Source organism: Oncorhynchus mykiss, chromosome 2 (assembly GCF_013265735.2).
Source record: "Oncorhynchus mykiss isolate Arlee chromosome 2, USDA_OmykA_1.1, whole genome shotgun sequence".
Lineage (NCBI taxonomy): Eukaryota > Metazoa > Chordata > Actinopteri > Salmoniformes > Salmonidae > Oncorhynchus > Oncorhynchus mykiss.
The window spans coordinates 51,138,875-51,153,383 of NC_048566.1; positions in this window are offsets into that span (position 1 = coordinate 51,138,875).

Here is a 14,509-nt window from a genome sequence, read left to right on the forward strand (position 1 = left end):
ATACTGTTGCCACAAAGTTGGAAGCACAGAACCGTCTAGAATGTCATTGTATGCTGTAGCGTTAAGCTTTTCCTTCACTGGAACTAAGGGGCCTATCCCGAACCATGAAAAACAGCCCCAGACCATTATTCCTCCTCCACCAAACTTTACAGTTGCCACTATGCATTCGGGCAGGTAGCGTTCTCCCGGCATCCACCAAACTGAGATTTGTCCGTTGGACTGCCAGATGGTGAAACGTGATTTATCATTCAAGAGAACACGTTTCCACTGCTCCGTTGCTCCTAGACGTTTCCACTTCACAATAACAGCACTCACAGTTGACAAGGGTAGCTTTAGCAGGGCAGAAATTTGACAAACCGACTTGTTGGAAAAGTGCCATCTTATGATCATGCCACGTTGAAAGTCACTCAGCTGTTCAGTAAGGCCATTCTACTACCAATGTTTGTCTATGGTTGGGTTAAATGCAGAAGACACATTTCGGTTGAATGCATTCAGTTGTGCAACTGACTAGGTTTCCCCTTCCCCACTCCTTCTCCAGTTGAGTTCGCACCTGTTTGTGGCGATTGACACTTCTCCTGTACTTCTGGTGTGCTCTGAGGATGGAACTCATGTGCTGTGTGGTTCAGTGTGGGTGGACATGGTGGCTCGGTGGGTGACCGACCAGGTAAGTTGTCCTGTCTGGAACTCATCAGAATGTTCCTCGCTGTCTGTGTGTTGATGGTTCTGTGTCATATGGGGTCTAAGTTTTGTTCCGTTACTCGATCTTCTTTTTACTCTGTCGTTGCTCTGAGGTTGTTCTGGAGTTTCAGCTACAGGTAGAAAGTCACATGGCAACAACAGGTTTCTATGGAGCACTCTTATCTCACCTCTCCCACTCTCGAAAACTGGACTATCTTTACCTTTGCGGGCCTGGATGACATAGACTTAATCTCCCCAGTAGGAGTGGATTTTGCCTGGCCCTCCCCTTTCTCTCATGTTCCTTACAAGGACCCTGCAGCCTTCTTGAAGCTCTGACCCATAGGTTATCTTGTCGTACTGCTTCTTTCTACTGTCAGCTGACTTGACTTCATTTTTGGATGCTATCTCTATAGGCCTCAGTCATTCTCTTTTTCTCCTGGTAGGAGCCTGGATTGTCCTCTCTTTTTATCCCGAACAGGAGATTGATGGGGAGACGTGGAGGCTAGCATGGAGAGAAGGGTACGATTAAATCTCTCTGTTTGACCGCTCCCCTGTGGGTGAAATGGAGTGGTGTGCGACCATCATATTCCACAGAGCTCTGATCAGTCAATGTAACATTTTTTTCCCTGGTCGTGGTGTATTTTCCCAAGAAATCATAATTTCATTGAACAGTTTGTCTGCACCTGTCTTGGCTGACTTGTTTGTGGTTACATAGGCTTGGGCAAAGCATGTGTAGTGTTCCATGACAACAGGTACAGTTGAAGTCGGGAAGATTACATACACCTTAGCCAAATACATTTAAACTCAGTTTTTCACAATTTCTGTTTTAGGTCAGTTAGGATCACCACTTTATTTAGAGAATGTGAAATGTCAGAATCATAGTAGAGAGAATTATTTATTTCAGCTTTTATTTATTTCATCCCATTCCCAGTGGGTCAGAAGTTTACATACACTCAGTTAGTATTTGGTAGCATTGCCTTTAAATTGTTTTCCTTGGGTCAAACGTTTCGGGTAGCCTTCCACAAGCTTCCCACAATAAGTTGAGTGAATTTTTGCCCATTCCTCCTGACAGAGCTGGTGTAACTGAGTCAGGTTTGTAGGCCTCCTTGCTCGCACACACCTTTTCAGTCCTGCCCACAAATCTTCTATAGGATTGAGGTCAGTGCTTTGTGATGTCCACTCCAATACCTTGACTTTGTTGTCCTTTAGCCATTTTGCCACAACTTTGGAAGTATGTTTGGGGTCATACTTAATCAAGACCCTTTTGCGACCAAGCTTTAACTTCCTGACTGTCCATCTTCATGATGCCATCTATTTTGTGAGGTGCACCAGCCCCTCCTGCAGCAAAGCACAACCACAACATGATTCTGCCACCCCCGTGCTTCACGGTTGGGATTGTGTTCTTCAGCTTGCAAGACTCCCACTTTTTCCTCCAAACATAACGATGGTCACCATGGCCAAGCAGTTCTATTTTTGTTTCATCAGACAAGAGGACATTTCTCCAAAAATAACGATCATTGTCCCCATGTGCATTTGCCTTTCATGTGCATTTGCCTTTCAGGTTATGTCGATATAGGACTCGTTTTACTGTGGATATAGATACTTTTGTACCTGTTTCCTCCAGCATCTTCACAAGGTCCTTCGCTGTTGTTCTAGGATTGATTTGCACTTTTTGCACCAAAGTACGTTCATTTCTTGGAGACAGAACGCGTCTCCTTCCTGAGCGGTATGACGGCTGCATGGTCCCATGGTGTTTATACTTGCGTACTATTGTTTGTACAGATTAACGTGGTACCTTCAGGCGTTTGGAAATTGCTTACCAATTGCTTACCAATTGTTACCAAGGATGAACCAGACTTGTGGAGGTCTACAATTTTTTTTCTTAGGTCTTGGCTGATTTCTTTTGATTTTCCCATGATGTCAAGCAAAGAGTTTGAAGGTAGGCCTTGAAATGCATCCACAGGTACACCTCCAATTGACTCAAATTATGTCAATTAGCCTATCAGAAGCTTCTAAATCCATGACATAGTTTTCTGGAATTTTCCAAGCTGTTTAAAGGCACAGTCAACTTAATGTATGTAAACTTCTGACCCACTGGAATTGTGATAAGTGAAATAATCTGTCTGTAATCAATTCGAAAATGACTTGTGCCTTGCACAAAGTAGATGTCCTAACCGACTTGCCAAAACTATAGTTTGTTAACAAGAAATTTGTGGAGTGCTTGAAAAATTAGTTTTAATGACTCCAACCCAAATGTATGTAAACTTCCGACTTCAACTGTATGTACTCATAACCTCCTTTGCACGTCTCCAGGTGAAGGAAGTCTACAGAAACTAACTCAAACAGATGAGTCATTTTGATGCTCATCATGGGTGCTGGTCTATTTGGTTTCCTCTTCCTCAGGCACTCACACTCATTTGTTACGAAATGTTCCACATCATGCTTCATTTTGGGCCAGTAGAACCGGGTCTGATTAAGCTCAATGTTCTTTCTGTGCCCAGATGTCCCATTTCCTGGTGCAGTTCCTTGACGATGAGAGGATGGTAGAGCTTTGGAAGTCATCTGTAATGACTTCTCCTGTGCAGTGTTCCGTCTGGTTTGATCTCTAGCTTTCCCCATTCTCTGAGCAAGGCTCTCACTTCAACTTCCTCTGTATGAATGATATTTGCACCAGGTCTCTGGTTTCTCTTCTTGTACTCCACTTTTCCGATCACTGGATTTTTCTTTTGAGCCTCCCGTATTTCATCTCTGGAGATTGGCTGTACTTTGCTGAGTAGTCCCTCATTCTCTGCTTGCTCTTGGATGGCATTAAATGTGATAGAGCTGAACAGTAGAGTAGGCTCTTCCTGCTGCATTAGGATATCCTGCTTTGTGGCACTGACTTACTCCCTCTGTACACTGTGTTATTAACATATCCAATGGCATCCTTGATAGGCCATCTGCATCTCTATTTGCCAGGTCTGTACTTCACATTGAAGTTGAAATCAGCCAAAACAGCAACCCACCTCTGTCTTGTTGCATTCAACGTAGAGGTGGTCACATATGTGAGGGGGTTGTTGTCCGTATACACCATAAAGGAAGGAGCATGGAATAGGTCGTCTCCGAAACGCTCACAGAGCCCACTTCAGCACCAAGAACTCTAGCTTGCCCGAATGCAGATTGTAGTTCTTCTCTGGACGAGTGAGCGTTCTGGACCAATAGGCTATTACTCTCAACTTGCCCTCTCGACGTTGTCATAGGACTGCTCCAAGTCCTACTTGTGATGCGTCAGCTGGTTGAAGTCTGGGTAGGCTAACACTGGAGGGTTGGACAGCCTGTCGGCGAGGTTGTTTAATTAACACATCCTGGTGCTCCTCTGTCCATTGGATGCTTTTGCTTTTGCTTTGAAGTCTTTGGGTTTAGGCAGTGGTGGTGAGTTAGTGAGAGGAGCGGCAAGCAGGTCGTACAATGAAAAGTCCTCGATATACACAACATGTAGTAGGAAAAGAACCCTATTGCCTGACTTCCCCTGCTGATGTCTCTCCTTCAAGGCCTGGACAGAAGCCACCTCTGCTGGATCATGGTATAACCGTCTTTTGACACAATCCATCCTAGGAACCTCCCTTTTTCCCTGAACAGTTCACATTTCTTAGCAGTGAGCTTGATGCCATGCTGTTGGTTTCGACGTAGAGGTGGTCACATGTGTGAGGGGGTTGTCCAAACGTTTGACTGGTACTGTATGTGTAATATTTCTGTGTCTGTGTCAGATTTCTCACCACTGGCTTCACTGCTTAAGGGTACACTACTTTAACAGTCTGTATGTTTCCCAAACTAGCACACTGGCACTTCCTTTATGTGTAGACCTTCAGGCACACGAAGTGAGCTACTATCAGGGCCAACATCATATTCTCTGTAGGTCTGTATGTGTGTTCGACACCTAAGAGTGGTAGCTTGCCCTGGAGGAGGAAATGTCTTCCGTCTGCCATTTTTCACTACGGCCCCCTCATTATCTGACTGATATGTGCATTAGCCCCACTTACAACATTGGTCTGATTTTGTTCCCTGCTGTTGTTGACCCTTGATTACCTTCTCTATCACATTGAAGCCTATGATAGGTTCCTCTGCTACATTAGGATTACTGGACACAATAACTGGTATTTGGAGAATGGGACTGGAAACACCTGAACTGTTTAGCTGAACTCTACAGCTCTCCAACCAATGAATGGTATTGTCTGATTGGCTGCCATACCTGTGAGCTGTCCTGGTCCTAGTAGCTCGTCTATCTCTCGGATGATGGTGTGATTCAGGTAGTGGCGTCACCAGTCGTCGTTGATGAGGTTTGCCTGTGCCCCGGTATCCCAGAGTGCTGAGACAGGTATGTTGTTGAAATTACATTTCACCATACACCCTTTACCTACTAGGTTTAAAAGCCTGGTGTTTTGTTTTGTGGAGAGGTAGTTGACTTTACATTCCTCTTGGGTCTGGTGCTTTCTCTGCTGCTCTTTGTTCTCGATGACTGACTGACTGACCTCTGACATGTCTTTGAACAGTACATAGCTGCAGAGCACCCCTTACATTTCACCAGCCTGTTCTTGTTGTGTGCTCCTTGTAGGCAGCAGTGACAGCGTCTGGACTTTATTGGGTGGGTTATAGCTGGTCACTCAACAGCAACCCTCTCCTGTTTCCCTACAAGTGGCTGGGGGCTAGACACCCACGGGATACATGACACCCACGGGATATACAGCTGTCTCCTTTTCCCTCGTCCTGGCCTCTCCTCTGTGGCCCTCTCTCTGCCGCTGGCTGTCTCTGGTAGGCTTCTTTGGTGTCAATGGTGGTAATGGATGCCGTCCACATCTTCCTCATCTCGGCCATCTCCTTTTTCAGCTCCCTCACAATGGTGTGGAGCTCGGTCAGTGGTCTCTCCTCTGCTCTCCAGCCAAGGTGCCTCTGGAGGGCTGTGCTGTTGATGGGTCTTGGGGGGGGGGGGGGGGGGGGGGGGTCACTTTCGAACCCGTTTATAGCTCTTTCACTCGGGTTGTCTTGACTGTTGTTTTCTTTAGCTTGTTCTGTTTCTCTGACTCACAGCCTCATTCCCCTGTTCTCTAATGAGCATCTCATTGTTGACTGTCAGGTCATCCAGGAAAGGCTTGATCTGAAACTGCCACACAACAACCCTGACCTCAGGATCTTCTTCATAATCCGTTCTGGGCTGTACTGCTCCTCTCAATCGTTTCCCTTGATGCAAATAGCAGCCTGTCTTTTAGTTCTATGGCCTTGAACATAAGGTTTTGTTCTGACTCTCTGGGTTCTTGGGAGATGCTCAGCAACCTCTGACATAGATCAGAGGTGTCTTCCTCATTGTAGTCCCCTTTTAAGATCGTTCTGAGTTTTAGAAGTGTGAGGTTACACTTGATCTCTAACATATCCCTCACCTTCAGCCCTGGGCTGATGGCTTTGATGACTGCTTCAATGATGTCTGGTTCTGTGTGACCCTTGCAGAGCCCCCCGTTTATCTGGTGCATGAGGTTGGTGTATGAGAGCCTGTCCTTCTGCCCTCCCTCCCTCCCTCCCCTATCTGCCCACTGATATGGGACTCCCTCCGAATAGTGACCTCTGGCAGTTTTCCTGCTGTGTGATTCTGCACAGACCTCTCCCCTCTAATGTCAGTGACACTAGGTTTGTCACTCGTACCGCATTCTTTTAGCACGTGGTACCAGAATTCTATGCTTCTGTTCTAGAATTTGATTGTTGCATTTTGTCGCTATTCTCTACACCCCACATTGTATCAATACCGCAATGTCTGATTCATATGAGGCTTTATAAAACTTTCTTCCTATAGTAGTAGTAGTAGTAGTGAGTATCTATAGTATTATTGATCATTGTATAATTATCATCATCTATATTACATGTATTATCATCTGAAAGAGGCTTTGGTATTAGCCTGTCTGAGGGGCTGCACGTGTGAGATAGGGCGGGAAACCTGAGGCCCTAAATCCAATGTATTTCATACAATAGTGGCATACAAAAAGTGAGAGAGGGGTATGAGCATATATTACATATGCCTACCATTGCTAAGGCCGGCATCCTAAATACCCTTTCTACATTTAAATTTTTTTGATTTAATTTATTCTCCCCTGGAAAAACTAACCTCTAGCTGTGGCTACATTTCATCACCATGTCAACGTATTATCACCAAGTGGACATGTTGCCTACAGATGCCTGCCTCGTCAGCAAGCCAGGAAGATATTTCTCATCAAATGCGATGAGTATTATGGCTCGGATAGATTTTAGCCTGGTCAAGGCAGAGGATAACGAGAACAGGGTGGTGGACAAAGTCATGGAAGCAACAAAGTGAGGTAGTTTGTGCAAGGTGATCAGATTGAATGGTGCGTGCGTCTAACCAGCTATATTATATGCAGAGAACGTGGCGTGAGTGAAGCAAGGTTTTAGATATGATGGGTTGTCGTAAACTATGGAGCTAGACAGGATTATCTAGGTTTATGCTTTGGCGCCATCTAAGGGGCTGAATGTTAAGTGGGTGGACCAGTTATCGCTCTCCTTCCAAAACGTGGTTACATTTACATAAACGTCAAGTATTACTAACTACACAGTATATTTATACTTTATTTAGTTTATAAACTTATCCTGTGTTTGCCCCCATTTTTGATAAATCCCGCTGTGTTTGCCCCCATTTTTGATAAATCCCCAATCATAGTAATATTTCCTCCATCATATCCCTCCCACGATACCTTCCCCCATTTCTCCTCCCCCATGCACCTGAAACCCCCCCACAAAGTAAGGCAGTAGGCTTGTATTTGGGTGATGATCTGTGAGTCGATATAATTTTATTTGTTTAGGGATTGGTCAAAAACTGTAAACAACTTGTCAAGTCATGTGCTCCGGTTCGTGTATACACTATAACAAGCTCATGCAGATTTGTAATATGCTGAAAAGTGGCCAAACTAAGTTGATATTTCTGGGCAATGGGCGCAGCCATCTTTGACTTTGTTTATTTGTGTCTTATGCCGCGTTCCAAACAACTTGAAATCGGAAAAATACAAGGTAAAATCATGAAATCAGTTATGTTCACGTCGGAAAGTCAGAGCTCTAGAAAGAGGCCCCGAGTTGTAATTCCAAGTTGGACGACCTTTCAAAATATATTTTTCCATGTCGGGGCTCATTATTTTCAGAGTTCCCAGTGGTTTTCAATACACTGAAGTCGGAATTTGGAGATTTACAATTTCCCAGTTATTTTGAATGCGGCATTATAGTGAATTCGCAATCTGTGATTATGGAGTTTTCGCAAACATAAACAAACATGGCTGCCATCATAAAGAATTTTGCTGCTGTTAGCTTAGCTGACACACATTTTTTTTCTAAACAACATTACATTAGTCTTTTGTGCTCACCAGAGATGTGATACATTGTAAACTAGTCTAGGATGCTAACTTATGTTTAGTTTTTTTGTCAGCGCAACCTGTTATTTAGACTGGTTTATAGAATGAGTTTGGCTGTGGATGTGTTCCGTGTGATGCTTGGATGATGTTCTCATTTATCTTTAATGGAAAAATTGAGGAACAAAGTTTAAGACCTTAATTTTCCATCAGTACAAAAATATTTAGATGCTGTTCAGACAACAATGCTGTTTAGACGCGTTTGTTGTGTCATACGTTCTGTTGCTACAGTTCCATACGCCGCAGGGACCACTCAACAATGATCACAAATACCTCAATGTATGTTGTGTCAAAGGGTTAACTATGAAAACATTACGAAAACAATACAACAATAACATAAATACACTCCTCTTAACTTTGTGTTTCTTATTATGTGCTTTACAACTCATTCACCTTGGAAATCAATGAGTTTATATCTGGTTGCTCTTAGTACAGCCACTGCTGGCTTGTCACTCATTCGACTGACAACATAGCGTGAGAACTACAGCAGCGAGAGCTCGTGAACTGAAGCAACCACTAGAGCGAATGGCCGTCTCTGTTGGCCGAAAACCACCACAACCACACTAATGCAAGTAAATTATTAGCTAGAGATGACAAAGTTGACCATATATCTCACATATGAGACAAATTAAACAAAACTTACAGAATTCAATTAAATTCCGCTCACAAAATCTTGTGACATTTTTTGGTTCCTTCCACAGTGACTCTGGAAACAGTATTACAGATAACTGACAACGTACCGGAAGCAGTGAACTACAGAGTCACACTGTAAAAAAAATCCCAAAGTACCGCCACAACGTGTATCTTACTGCTTACATTGCAGCAGCAGTGAATTCCTTCCTCCGCTACTCTTTCGTCCGCATGAGGCTACAATAGGTTGAGTTTCCAGGGGCAGCTGTGAAATGGAATTGGAAGCGAGCTGTAGCCTATTGCTTGTTTGTTTTTTACAAGTCTGTTATTAAAGAATGTGAAACAATGTGTGTGTTTACTATTGTGTTCACGAGTCTGTTATTAAATGTGTATGTTTACTGCTTTTCATTAAATCAAGTATAGCTAGAAATATTGTATTTGTTCATATAGGCAGAATATTGTATACAGTTCGGAAACTATTCAGACCCTTCAACTTTTTCCACATTTTGTTATGTTACAGCCTTAATCTAAAATAGATTAAATATTTTTTCCCCCTCATCAATCAACACACAATACCCCATAATGGCAAAGCAAAAACAGGTTTTTACAAATGTTTGCTAATTTATAAAAAATGTAAATTACATTTACATAACTATTCAGACTCTTTACTCAGTACTTCGTTGAAGCAACTTTGGCATTCGGTATGACGCTACAAGCTTGCCACACCTGTATTTGAGGGATTTCTACCATTCTTCTCTGCAGATCCTCTCAATCTCTGTCAGGTTGGATGGGGATCGTTGCTGCACAGCTATTTTCAGGTCTCTCTAGAGATGTTAGATCGGGTTCAAGTCCGGGCTCTGGCTGGGCCACTCATGAACATTCAGAGACTTGTCCCGAAGCCACTCCTGTGTTGTCTTGGCTGTGTGCTTATGGTCATTGTCCTATTGGAAGGTGAACCTTCTCATCAGTCTGAGGACCTGAGCGCTCTGGAGCAGGTGTTCATCAAGGATCTCTCTGTACTTTGCTCCGTTGATCTTTCCCTCTATCCAGACTAGTCTCCCAGTGCTTGCCACTGAAAAACATCCCCACAGCATGATGCTGCCACCACCATGCTTCACTGTAGGGATGCTGCCAGGTTTCCTTCAGACGTGACACTTGGCATTCAGGTCAAAGAGTTCAATATTGGTTTCATTAGATCTTGTTTCTCATGGTGCCTTTTGACAAACTCTAAGCAGGCTGTCATGTGCCTTTTACTGAGGAGTGGCTTCCGTCTGGCCACTCTGCCATAAAGGCCTGATTGGTGGATTATTTCAGAGATGGTTGTCCTTCTGGAAGGTTCTCCCATCTCCACAGAGGAACTCTAGAGCTCTGTCAAAGTGACCATCGGGTTCTTGGTCACCTCTATGACCAAGGCCCTTCTCCCCCGATTACTCAGTTTGGCCGGAGAGTCTTGGTGGTTCTTAACTTCTTCCATTTAGGAATGATGGAGGCACTGTGTTCTTGAGAACCTCCAATGCTGCGGAATTGTTTACCTCTCCTCAGATCTGTGCCTCGTCTCGGAGCGCTACGGACAATTCCTTCGACTTCATGGCTTGGTTTTTGGTCTGACATGCACTGTCAACTGTTTGACCTTATATAGACAGGTGTGTGCTTTTCCAAATCATGTCCAATCAATGTAACTTACCAGATGTGGACTCCAATCAAGTTGTATAAACATCTCAAGGATGATTAATGGAAACAGAATGCACCTGAGCTCAATTTCGAATCTCATAGCAAAGTATTTGAATTCTCTGTTTATTATTTTTAATACATTTGCAGAAAAAAAACTGTTTTTGCTTTTTCATTATGGGGTATTGTGTGTAGATTGCTGAGGATTTAAAATAATAAATACATTTAGAATAAGGCTGTAACATAACAAAATATGGAAAAAGTCAAGGGGTCTGAATAGTTTCCAAAAGCACTGTAAGACACGAAGTACTTCAAAGCCTTAACTGACAGGGAAGGATGAATGGCTGGGATTAAGTAGAAGGGAGCTACCATGAACCACACTGTACAACAGGACAGATTCAGATGTGGGCTGTTTGTCATGGAGGTGAGCTGATGACATTATTGAATCACTACATTACATGTTTTATTTAATGTCTTACATACAATCAATGGTCCATTTATTAGGTACGCCCATCTAGTACCGGGTCAGACCCCCCTTTGCCGCCAGAACAGCTTGAATTCTTTGGGGCATGGATTTGACAAGGTGAGGCGTTCAAATGTTGCTCAGTTGGTATCAAGAGAACTAACGTGTGCCAGGAAAGCATTCCACACACCATTACACCACCTCCACCAGCCTGTACCGTTGACACCAGGCACGACTGGGCAATGGACTCATGCCGCTTACGCCAAATCCTGACTCTGCCATCAGCATGACGCAACAGGAACCCGAGATGCATCGGTCCAGGCAATGCTTTTCCCCTCTTCAATTGTCCAGTGTTGGTGATCACGTGCCCACTGGAGACACTTTTTCTCATTTTTAGCTGATAGGAGTGGAACCCAGCCTTTTCTGAGATACTGGAACCGGCGCGACTGGCACCGATTGTCGCTCAAAGTTGCTTCGGTCACTTGTTTTGCCCAAGCTAAAGTTCAATCGAAGAGTAACTGAATTCCTCAATGCCTGTCTGCCTTCTTTATATAGCAAACCACGTGACTCACTGTCTGTAGGAGAGAATCATGTTCGGGATCGGGGTGGTGTACCTAATAAACTGTCTACTGAATGTGTGAATGACCTTTATGTCATAATGGACATTCATGAATTGCAATTAAATTGTCACATTTTTTTTTAAATATTTAGATGGCAACACAGGTTGTTGCTAGCTTCCCCGACATGCCATCACATTTGACCATAATGTTGTCCTAGAAGGAAATGTCACTCAAAAGAGAACAGTTTGCTGGAACGATTCAACAGGCATCATGTGGAGTTGAAGGAATTAGCACTTTTGATGAAGTTGCACGAATTACATCTGAGTCCTGTTATCCATTCAATTAAAATAATAATTAATATTATGACTCCTTTTTTATGTGGCAACATTGAATAAACAAATTGGGAATACATTTTTTTCTTTCAGTCTTCCAAGCGAACACAAACTGCTCAATATGTGCACATCATTATACACACAGAGATGCGCCATGTATGACAAACTGGGTTTGGTCTGTTGTGTCATATACAAATAGCCCATGAAAATGGGTAACTCAAGTTTTGCTTGGATGTTGGCCTATTCAACAAGATTGAAAACTGAGGGGTTAGACCTTTTCATCACAGTGTAGGCAGGCACAACTCCGGGCAGTTGTTGGCATCTCCTGCCTGGAATAGTCCCATTTCTACAGTGACTCCATACTGAATGATGAATCCCCAATGATACGTCCCACCTGATGTGTAACCAAACAAAATGCACCCACTCTAACATCTTATTCAATGGTTAATGTAAAATATGATGGCCGTTAGTAACCTCGTCAGAAACATTTCTGTTTAAATAATGCTTCTGTCAGTGTTATGTGTTTATGTTATTCATTCTGCAGATTGAATGCATTTTCACATGATTTGATTATTTCTTTCAAATCAACACTAGTTTTTATGCAAATAAAAGGTCAAAGTCTGCCATATGTTTTTAGAATAATGTGCACTTGTTTTGAGGTATGTTTGACAATCAATGCAAAATTATGTGAACAATACATTTAAAAGCAATTTCATATGATTTGACTATTTCTATCAAATCAACACTTGACTTTTTAAGCAAATCAAAGGGTTTAAAAGTAGGACAGACCTATTTAGAATAATTTACACTTGTTTTCACGTTTTATGATAATCAATACAAAGATTATTGCAAAAAAAGAGATTTAAATCCATTTTCAAATTATTTGATTATTTTTATAGAATCAAAAATGTTTTTTTTATGCAAATCAAAGGATGCAAAAGTAGGCCAGATGTGTTAAGAATAATTGTTACTTGCTTTAATGTTTCTGTGACAATCATTGCAAAAGTTATTGCGAACAAGAGATTTAAATGCATTTTTATTTAATTTGATCATTTCTACGAAATCAATACTATAATTGTTATGCAAATCAAAGGTTGTAAAAGTAGGCCAGACCATTATCGAATAATTTGCACTTTTTCCTGATGTTTCTACGACAATCAATGCAAAAGTTATTGCAAACAAGAGATTTAAATGCATTTTCATATTATTTGATTATTTTTATGCAATCAAAACTTTACTTTTAATGCAAAACAAATGTTTTAAAAGTAGGCCAGATATTGTTAGAATCATTTGTACTTAGGGGTGCTGGTGAGCAAGCCATGGAGTAGGTCATGTTTTTGTAAGCTCCTGCTGAAATTGCATTTATTTAATATTTTCTTTGTGCTTCAACCCAAAAAGAACTAGGAAATTACGTGCTTTACTTTGTTCAACTTTTATTTTATTTTTAATGTGTAAATGGCGCATTACCTGCAAAAGTTTAAGTTCAGCGGAGTCACTGACAAAAGAGAAAACACTAGGCCCAAGACGAGGAGCTAGAGTTCTTCAACAAATGGGAGCAGCGGCTCCTCCACTCAACACTGGAAAAATGAACACTGAGGATTTGAAGGCCGAGATTATTTTTGCCCTCAGAGCAGACATTTCAGCTATACGCAGGTCGGAACTCAAGGAGGCACTCAGTAAGGACTTACAAGAATGAACTCGCAAAGCATGCAGGTTCGTACTGAACTGGATACAGTTAAGAAAACCGTCTCCGACATGGAAGAAGGCTTGTCATCATGCTCGGACGACACGACTACGCTACAAACCATGTTTAAGAAGCTCGAAACTGATGTGGCTAGCTTTAAGGAACAACGCATACATTTACAAGGTCATATGCGGTCAATCATTTCATTCCAATTTTCATTCTAAAACAAGCGGAGTAGTAAAAAAAATACCGTTCACAATGTCAAGTGTAGAGGCAGACTCAGCAGACCGTTTCATTATATTAGTGGGAAGACTGTATAATACCATGCTGGATATATAACCCAATTGTCATACTTCAGTAAAAGTAAAGATACCTTAATAGAAAATGACTCAAGTAAAAGTGAGTCACCCAGTAAAATACTACTTGAGTAAAAGTCTAAAAGTATTTGCTTTTTAAATATACTTAAGAATCAAAAGTAAATGCAATTGCAAAAATATACTTACAATTGAAGTCAGAGGTTTACATACACTTAGATTGAAGTCATTAAAACTCGTGTTTCAACCACTCCGCAAATGTTTTGTTAATTAACAAACTATAGTTTTGGCAAGTCGGTTAGGACATCTACTGTGTGCATGACAGAAGTCATTTGGCCAAAAATTGTTTACAGACACATTTTCTCACTTATAATTAACTGTATCACAATTCCAGTGGGTCAGAAGTTTACATACACTAAGTTGACTGTGCCTTTAAACTGCTTGGAAAATTCCAGAAAATTATGTCATGACTTTAGGAGCTTCTGATAGGTTAATTGACATAATTTGGGTCAATTGGAGGTGTACCTGCGGATGTATTTCAAGGCCTACCTTCAAACTCAGTGCCTCTTTGCTTGACATCATGGGGAAATCAGTAGAAATCAGCCAAGACCTCGGAAAAATATGTTGACCTCCACACGTCTGGTTCATCCTTGGGAGCAATTTCCAAACGCCTGAAGGTACAACGTTCATCTGTACAAATAATAGTACGTAAGTATCAACACCATGGCCGTCATACCGCTCAGGAAG